General features: G+C 48.6%; 1 long non-coding RNA gene across 1 annotated transcript; it reads left to right on the top strand.

The window, feature by feature from the left end:
* Positions 1-5,643: 5,643 nt before the first annotated feature.
* On the top strand, positions 5,644-9,274 carry LOC140255043 (uncharacterized). Its single transcript, XR_011904369.1, has 3 exons — positions 5,644-6,543; positions 7,858-7,976; positions 9,220-9,274. It is a non-coding gene; the product is annotated as an uncharacterized lncRNA (long non-coding RNA).
* Positions 9,275-9,482: the final 208 nt, after the last annotated feature.

Raw genomic sequence — 9,482 nt, 5'->3', positions numbered from 1 at the left:
ACTGAGTCCAGATTGTTGCCGCTCCGCATCCATGTGTGTCAGCTCAGCATCTGTGTGCACAATGAAACACCAGTCACCGATTGGCTGCAGGATCATCTTATTGCCTGCAGGACCCCATTGTGTGCGGTAGGATCATCCCGTGCCTGAAGGACCCCATTGTGTGCGGTAGGATCATCTATCTCCATCATCATCACCTCCATCATAATAATAATGGCCAATTGCTAATTAATAATGCTCCGTCAAATACTAATTCCGCTTTAGAGCTAGTAAAGCTCCAGTGTTAATAATAAGACTCCATTGCCAATAAATAAGAGTCCATTCCCAATAAATAAGACTCCATTGCTAATTAGTATCCATTGCCAATAAATTAAACTCCATTGCTAATAAGTAAGAGTCTATTTCCAATAAATAAGAATCCACTGCTAATTAGACTCCTTAGCTAATTACTATGACTCCATTACCAATAAATAAGACTCCACTGCCAATAAATAAGACTCCATTGCAAAAGAAGACTATATTGCTAATAAATAAGACTCCATTGACAATAAATAAGACTCCATTGACAATAAATAAGATTCAATTCCTAATCAATAAATCTCCATTGGTAATAATGAGATTCCATTGTGAATAAGTAAGGCTCCACTGCCAATTAATGAGTCTCCATTGCCAAGAAATTGAACTCCATTGCCAATAAATAGAACTCCAAGGCCAATAAATAAGAATCCATTGCTAATTAATAAGACTCCATTGCCAACAATTAAGACTCCATTGCCAATAATAATACTATATTGCCAGTGAAAAAGACTCCATTGCTTATAATTAAGACACCATTCCCAATAATTAAGACCCTATGACCAATAAATAAGACTCCATTGCTAATTAAAAAAATACCATTGCTAATATCGAAGACTCCATTGCCAATAAATAACAATCCATTGCTAAAAACACTCCATTCCTAATAATTAAGACACCATTGCCAATAAATAAGACACCATTGCCAATAAATAAGACACCATTGCCAATAAATAAGACTCCATTGCCAATAAATAAGACTCCATTGCCAATAAATAAGACTCCATTGCCAATAAATAAGACTCCATTGCCAATAAATAAGAATCTATTGCCATTAAATAAGACTCCATTGCCAATAAATAAGACTCCATGGCTAATAAATAAGACTCCATTGCCAATAAATAAGACTCCATTGCTAATCAATCAGCCTCCATCCATGTTACTCACTCAGTGCCTGCTTGTGTTCCCAGCCCTATTCCTGCAGGTAACAGCATTGTTCACAGTGTGGTACCTGCAGATGTGGGCAGCGCCTTCATTGCCGTGTCGTGTCCAACAGGTGCCAGCAGAGCCCCGAGAGATGCGCGGCTCCAGATGAGAACAGCGAGGAACAGAAACCTGCATTGCCTGGAACGCCTCGGAACTCAACTTTGCTGAGCGGGAATTGCCTGCCCTGCAGGTAAGAGCAGCACACACTGACTGTGTTGGATCTGTTCCTTAGTGGGACTTGAGCTCATGAGCCAGAGCTCATTGCTGCACTGCAGTGCTGAATGCTGAGTGCAGTGCCCTTCTTGCTGCCCCCAATGGCAGCCATTGCCTTCTGCCCCCCAACTACAGCCTATGCATTGTGCCCCCCAAGTACAGCCTAAGGATTGCACCCCCTAACTGCCGCCTTCCTCTTCTGCTGCCCAAGTCCAGCCATCCTCTTCTGGACCCCAAGTACAGCCTATGCGTTGAGACCCCTAAGTGCTGCCATCCTCTTCTGCCCCCCAAGTACAGCCTATGCATCACGCCCCCCAAGTACAGCCTATGCATTGTGCCCCCCTAGTACAGCCTATGCATCGAGCCCCCCAAGTACAGCCTATACGTTGCGCCCCCTAATTGCTGCCATCCTCTTCTTCCCCCCAAGTACAGCCTAAGTGTTGAAACCCCTAATTGCTGCCATCCTCTTCTGTCCCCCAAGTACAGCCTATGCGTTGAAACCCCATAAGTGCTGCCATCCTCTTCTGTCTCCCAAGTACAGCCTATGTGTTGAGACCCCTAATTGCTGCCATCCTCTTCTTCCCCCCAAATACAGCCTAAGCGTCGCGCCCCCCAAGTGCCACCATCTTCTTTTGCCCCCCAAGTACAGCCTATGTGTTTAGACCCCTAAGTGCTGCCAGTCTCTTCTGCCCCCCAAGTACAGCCTATGCATTGCGCCCCCCAAGTACAGCCTAAGCATCGCGCCCTGTAATTGCTGCCATCCTCTTCTGCCCCCCAAGTACAGCCTATGCATCGAGCCCCCCAAGTACAGCCTATGTATCGCACCCCCCAAGTACAGCCTATGCATTGAGACCACTAAGTGCTGCCATTCTCTTCTGCCCCCCAAGTACAGCCTATGCATTGCACCCCCCAAGTACAGCCTATGCATCACACCCCCCAAGTACAGCCTATGCATCAAAGCCCCCAAGTACAGCCTATGCATCGAACCCCCAAGTACAGCCTATGCGTCGCGCCCCCCAAGTACAACCATCTCTTCTTCCCCCCAAGTACAGCCTATGCGTTGAGACCCCTAATTGCTGCCATCCTCTTCTTCCCCCCAAGTACAGCCTATGCGTCGAGACCCCTAATTGCTGCCATCTTCTTCTTCCCTCCAAGTACAGCCTAAGCGTTGCACCCCCCAAGTGCCACCATCCTCTTTTGCCCCCCAAGTACAGCCTATGCGTTGAGACCCCTAAGTGCTGCCATTCTCTTCTGCCCCCCAAGTACAGCCTATGCATCGTGCCCCCCAAGTACAGCCTATGCATCGAGCCCCCAAGTACAGCCTAATCATCGCGCCCCCCCAAGTCCAGCCTATATGTTGTGCCCCATAAGTGCCGCTATCACATTCTGCCCCCATGTCCAGCCATCATATTCTGCCCCCCAAGTTCGTTTCTGTTCCCCCGTGGTTCCATTCAGTTCTTTATTGCTGCTGTTGCTCCTCCATTGCAGATCTGCGTTGTGTCCACCAGGTTGTTGCTCTCATTGCTGTTAATAGGGCTGCAAAGCAAAGGGAGATTCAGATTGCTGCTGTCAATGTCCTATATGGTCTCTATAAGGTTCAATGAGGCTTATGGAGTCTTATGGGTCTATGTGGGGTATCTATGGGGTCTAATGTGGGCATATGGGGTCTTATGATATCATTTGGGGCTTCTCTGGGCTCTCTATGGGGTTTAATGGGGCCCTATGGGGTCTTAGGGGATCCTATAGGGTCTTAGGGGATCCTATGGGGTTTATGAACGTTCTTTCCGCATTCATTGCCATTCACTGTCCAATCATTTTCTGCGTGTCACTCTGTCACAGTTCCCTGCTGCTCCTTGTCCAATCGTTCTTTGTGTTTCAGTCTGTACCCATTCCCTGCCCCTCACTGTCCAACCATTTTCCGTGTCTCATTCTCTCCCCATTCAGTGCCACTCATTGTCCAGTCGTTCTGTCTCATTCTCTCCCCGTTCATTCCACTCAGTGTCCAACCATTCTGTCTGTCCATCCCTGGGCACCCCTCACTGCCCAGCATTTTCTATCAGCGCTCTGCCCACAAATGTCGTAGCTCTCTGCCTCTCATTGTGTACTAATTAGCTGCCTCTTGTTGTAATGACTGTCTGCCTCTTATTCTGGCATCCCTGGTTGCTTCTCGTTGTGTTACCGTTCTTTCCTCTCCTTGTCCAACCATTCCTTGCCACCAGGTACAGTTCTTCTCCCTCACTCATTCTAGCAATTCTCTGCCTCATTTCTCTTCTATTTTGCTGCCTCTCATTGTCATCATTCTCTGCCTCTGACCGTAATCATTCCCTTGTTCTAATTCTCTACTAACTATGTACCCGATTCCCCCTCCATGAGCTCTCAGCATTGCCACACAGCGTCCCTTACAGCGTCAATCCAGCACGGCTCCTTGCTGTGTAACACCAACGATGCCTCCAGATCTACACACAGCTTCAGTGCCAAACATCAGCTCAGTGTCTCGTCCCAGTGACAGCTCCAACTTCCCATGCCTGCTATTTATCTACAGCATCAGCACAGCATTATGGCCCTATGGCGGCCCTATCAGCCTTACGGGTCACTTCAGGAACATCAGTCCTACGGGTCAGTCCAGCAAAGTTCCCCCTTCAGTCCTTGCTGGCCTTCCAACACTAAGTCAACATCACTCCACCGTCTCACTCTCCCTCATTGCCCCACAGTGTCACTCACTCCCATCAACTCTCACATTGTCTCTGCCCCACATTCTCACCCCACACCATCAGTGCAGTCTCAGAGCAAGGCCTTACCTGCTGTAGTGCAGTAATAGAACAGGCAATGCAGCAGCACTGGCAGAGAAGCGCAGTCCAGGAGCACAGCACGGCAGGTAACGGTCACACACAGCAGCTACGAAGGCAGAACAGAGAAGAGGAGCTCCTCAATGTGGGCAGAGCTTCCGGCAGAAGGAGCTGCAACAAAAACATTCTCCCTTCCACTGGCAGCCCTTATATGAGGATTGAGAGGGGGCGGAGCCAGGGTCCGCCCTGCAGCCAATCAGTTGCATTGCCTGCAGCTGTGCTCTGCTGCCATGTCTGCCCCCAATCATGGCTTCCTGCATGACTCAGCATTTCTATTGCAGCACCCCAACGTCCCCCCCGGCATCGCCCCCCGCATCACCCCCTGCATCACCCGCATGTCACCCCCCTGACGGAATCCACGTGCCGTCATTTCTCATCTACTGATGCACCCCCCTTTCTTTACAGGTAGATGTGATTGTTGGCTGGTTATGACTTTAGTATTGTCTATAGTATTGTCTAGTATTGTCTATAGTATTGTCTATACTATAGTATATGTCTTTAGTATTGATTGCATCTGTTACGTAACAGCCTGATTGTTTACCTGCTGGGGGGCGTGGGCAGCCAGTGAGCACAGGTGGGAGCAGTTCAGGGCTGGAAGCTGATTGGGCCCAGCCTGGCTCCACCCCTCTCCTTGAGCCACATTTAAGGGCTGTGCAGGGCAGGGGGCAGCATCAGCTCCTTGCGGTGCCTCCAAGAGAGCATTCCAATGAGTGTTTGCTCTTTCTTGCTGGATGCCGTATGGGCCTTGTCTCTGCTTGGAGAGCCTTTCCTTTGGGCTGCACAGTGAGTGTTGGGCTTTGCAGTGCGGTAAGAAATTCCTTCTTTATTACTGGGTTTTAGATTTCCACTTTTTGTGGTTCTTGGCTGCGTTTAAGGATGGGAAGAAGGAGCAGCATTTGTGTCTGGAATCCGCTTCCTTTGGAGAGCTGGGTGAGCCATTTCCCATCCTTTCTTTATTTCAGGGCTTTGGGGGTGAAGGAAGCGGGGTGGAACAGGGGGCACAAGTTGGTCTGTCCCATCCTTGGAGCTGTTTAGGCTGCGTGTAGCCTGCTGTGGTGCTTGGTTATTTTAGCCATAGCAGGGGGGTTGGAAGGAGATGATAGTTAATGATCCTTCTCAGCGCAGGCCATCATATGATTCTATGATTATGTATTGCAGAGTATCTCCTACAGCTGTGATTGCTGTGGCACACCGCTTGTCGCTGCAGTTGTCATCATCGTCATCATCTCCATCATCACCAACTTCATCATCTCCATCTGGACGTGGAGCTTTTGGCCGCCATTGTCTGGACTTGGTTGTACAGCGAGTTGGTCATGCATCCTAAGTCCACCCATCCAGTTGGTGTCTTCCTCATTTGGAGCCGAGGATGTTGTGGGCTCGCACGTCAGAGGCCTTGCTGAGTTCCAGCTGGATGATATCAGCAGCTCTTTCTTCCCCTTCCATCCCTGCACCGACACCGTCACAGAAGGCCACCAGGTCGGTCAAGCAGGATTTGCCCTCGGTGAAGCCACGCCGGTTCTCCCACATCACATCCAGCTTCCACGTGCCCTGGCTCTCTTCTAGGAGGATCTGCTCGGTGGTCGTTCCCAGCACAGCAGCGAGACTGGCGGGTCAGCAGTTCCCATCATCATCCCTTCTACGCTTCCTAAACAGGAGTGCGATGTTGGCCGTGTTTCTGCTCACCAGGACCGCACCTGACTGCCACCACTTCTCACACAGCACTGAGAGCAGCTCGGTGACTGCAGCACTGAATTACCTCCTCACTCTGTGATGCGTCTCATCAGGATCCACAGAGTCCTGGTTTTCAGGTCCTTAGGACATCTAAAGGTGGATGTCACTCACAGCGCGGGACAAGGAGGGAACCATCAGGGCTGGTGTCGCTTCCTCCATCCCTCCCTCCCAAAGCAAAGGCGAGGGCTGTGTATAATGAGCAGCGATCAGAGAACACAGAGGTAAAAATGTGGTTGAGTACCTCAGCCTTCTACTTGTGTGTTCCCAGCCCTATTGCTGCAGGTAAGAAGCATTATGAACAAGTGTGGTACCTGCAGATCTGGGCAGTGCCTTCATTGCAGTATTGTGTCCAACAGGTGCCAGCAGAGCCCCGAGAGATGCGCGGCTCCCGATGAGAACAGCGAGGAACAGAAATCCGCATTGCCTGGAACCCCGCAGAACCAGCTTTGCTGAGGGGTAACTCTCAGCCCAGCAGGTAAGAGCAGCACACACTGACTGTGTTTTATCTGTTCTATATTGTGACTTAAGGTAGAGTTCCAGAGCTCCTTTCTGCACTTTTGGGGTGGCCTATGGGCTGTCTGCTCTCGTCCTTCTGCATTCTGTTTGCCTTTGCACTCTGTCACTGCTCATGTATTTCCTGCAGTGTTCTCTTTGTTTTCAGTTTTGCTGTTCTTTTCAGCATTCTGTTAGGTTTGTTTTCTGTTTTGGTGTTCTCTCCTGTATTCTCTTGGGTCTTTCCTCCCATATCAGAGTCCCTTTCAGCTTTCTTTAGTGCCTTATATCCCATTCTTTTGTTCACTGCAGCCTTGGAGGCCATGCTCTCCATCTCAGTGGTTCTTGCAGTGCCCTTTTGGGCCTTGTCCCCACATTTATGCTTCTTGCAGTGCCCTTTTGGGCCTTGTGCTCTGTTTTAGTGTTCTTTGCAGTGCCCTTTTGGGCCTTGTCCCCACATTTATGCTTCTTGCAGTGCCCTTTTGGGCCTTGTCCCCACATTTATGCTTCTTGCAGTGCCCTTTTGGGCCTTGTGCTTTGTTTTAGTGTTCTTTGCAGTGCCCTTTTGGGCCTTGTCCCCACATTTATGCTTCTTGCAGTGCCCTTTTGGGCCTTGACCTGTTTTACTGTTCCTTGCTGTGCCCTTTTGGGCTTTGCCTCCTATCTAGATGTTCCCTGCTGTGCCCTTTTGGGCCTTGCATTCCATCTTGATGTTCCCTGCAATGTTCTCTTGCACCGTGCCCCCCGTTTAGTGTTCCTGCAGTGTTCTTTTGGTGTTTCCATTTGGCCTCCTGCGCTGCCTTCCCTTTGGCCTCTGTTCTTAGTGTTTCATACCACTCTCTCTTTGCCCTGACTTTCCCTTGTGCTTTCCCTTTGCTGTTCTCTTGTTTTTGCCCTTGTGTTACTGTTGGCTGCTTGCTTTGCTTTTCTTTTTTGGGGGCTTTCTGTGGGCGTTCTGCTTCCATTTGCCTTTGGCTCTCTGGGATTTGTTGGGAGGCGGCGTTCATGTTAATGTTGACCTGAAGCTGCACCTTAGTGGGAGCTCTAGTGATAATTGCATTTGTCTGCAGAGTATGTGTAAGTAGAACCCTTTGTTTTTGTTTAAGTAACCTTAATTCTAATCCTAGTGCAAAATACCACTTGTAAAGTAACTGCACTTTTAACCTTAGAAATAGCATTACTTCTATCCCTAATAGCATTAATTCTACTGCTCCCTTCCATCACAGTTAGTGTAATGTTCACAGTGTGGTACCTGCAGATGTGGGCAGCGCCTTCATTGCCGTGTCGTGTCCAACAGGTGCCAGCAGAGCCCCGAGAGATGCGCGGCTCCCGATGAGAACAGCGAGGAACAGAAACCTGCATTGCCCGGGACACCGCAGTACCAGCTTTGCTGAGCGGTAACTCTCAGTCCAGCAGGTAAGAGCAGCACACACTGACTGTGTTTTATCTGTTCCATATTGTGACTTAAGGTAGAGTTCCAGAGCTTATTTTTGCAGTTTTGGGTGTCTTATGGGCTGCGTGCTTTTCTCCTTTTGCCTTTTTTCTTGCCTTTGCTCTTTGCTGTTGTTTTGGGTTTTGATGCAGTGTTTTCTTTGCTCTCACTTTTGCTGTTCTGTTCAGCATTCTATGGGCTTTGTTGTTCATTTTGGTGCTCACCGCAGCATTTCCTCCAGCCTTTCATTCCATATTGGAGTTCCAAGTAATTTCCTCTGCTGCCTTGCCCTCCATCTTGATGATCTTTGCAATGTTCTCTTGGGCCATGCCTTGCATTTCAATGTTCCCTTCAGTGCCCTTTTGGGCCTTGCCCCCCACGTTAATGTTCCTTGCAGCACCCTTTTGGGCCTTACCATCCATCTTGATGTTCCCTGCGCTGTTCTCTTGGACCTCACCTTCGATGTCAGCGTTCATTGCAGCATTGTCTTGGGCCTTGCCCTCCATCTTGATGTTCCCTGCAGCGTTCTTTTGGACTTTGCCATCCATCTTTATGTTCCTTGCAGCATTTTCTTGGGCGTTGCCATGTATCTTGATGTTCCCTGCAGTGTTCTTTTGGACTTTGCCATCCATCTCGATGTTCCCTGCAGCGCCCTTTTGGGCCTCGCCCTTTGTTTTGCAGTTTTCTGCAGCGTTCATTAGGGCTTTGCCCTCTGTTTTAGCGTTCCCTTTGTTCTTGTCTTGGCCTCCTACGCTGCCTTTCCTTTGGACTTTGTTTTTTCTATGACCTACCACAGTCTCTTTGCCCTTGCTTTTGCTTTGGCTTTCTCTTGCCTTTTCTCTTGTTTTTGCCTTACTGTTGGCTGCTTGCTCTGTTTTGTTTTTTTGGGGTTTTTTTGTCTGCTTCTTGCTTGAATTTGCCTTTGTCTCTCTGGGATTTCCTGGCTTATGGCATTCAAGTTAATTTTTATCCGTTTCCCTATTTTAATGGGGGCTCTAGTGGTAATTATAGTAACCTGTAGCGTTTCTGTAAATATAATTGTTAACGCAATATTAAAGATGTCTGTTAAGCTAAATGTAGCCATAAAAATTGATGCCTTGTGTTGTATGTGAATGTTACTTTCATTGTAATCATAGCGTGGAATGGAATTGTTAAACTTAGTGCAAATTTAAACATATAAATAGCATTAATTGTTTCCCTAATGGCGTTCATTGTTTCCCTAATTAGAGCCCCGAGAGATGCGCGGCTCCCAATGAGAACAGCGAGGAACAGAAACCCGCATGTCCGGAACACCACAGAACCAGCTTTGCAGACCGGTAACTATCAGCGCAGCAGGTAAGGGCAGCACACACTGCCTGTTTTTTATCTGTTCCATATTGCGACTTAAGGTAGAGTTTCAGAGCTTATTTCTGCACTTCGGGGTGTTTTACGGTCTGTCTGTTTTTGTCGTGCTGTGTTGTTTTTGTGTTTGATCTGTGCTGTTTCCCAGC

Source organism: Excalfactoria chinensis, chromosome 7 (assembly GCF_039878825.1).
Source record: "Excalfactoria chinensis isolate bCotChi1 chromosome 7, bCotChi1.hap2, whole genome shotgun sequence".
NCBI lineage: Eukaryota > Metazoa > Chordata > Aves > Galliformes > Phasianidae > Excalfactoria > Excalfactoria chinensis.
This window is presented reverse-complemented; position numbering and strand designations above follow the sequence as displayed.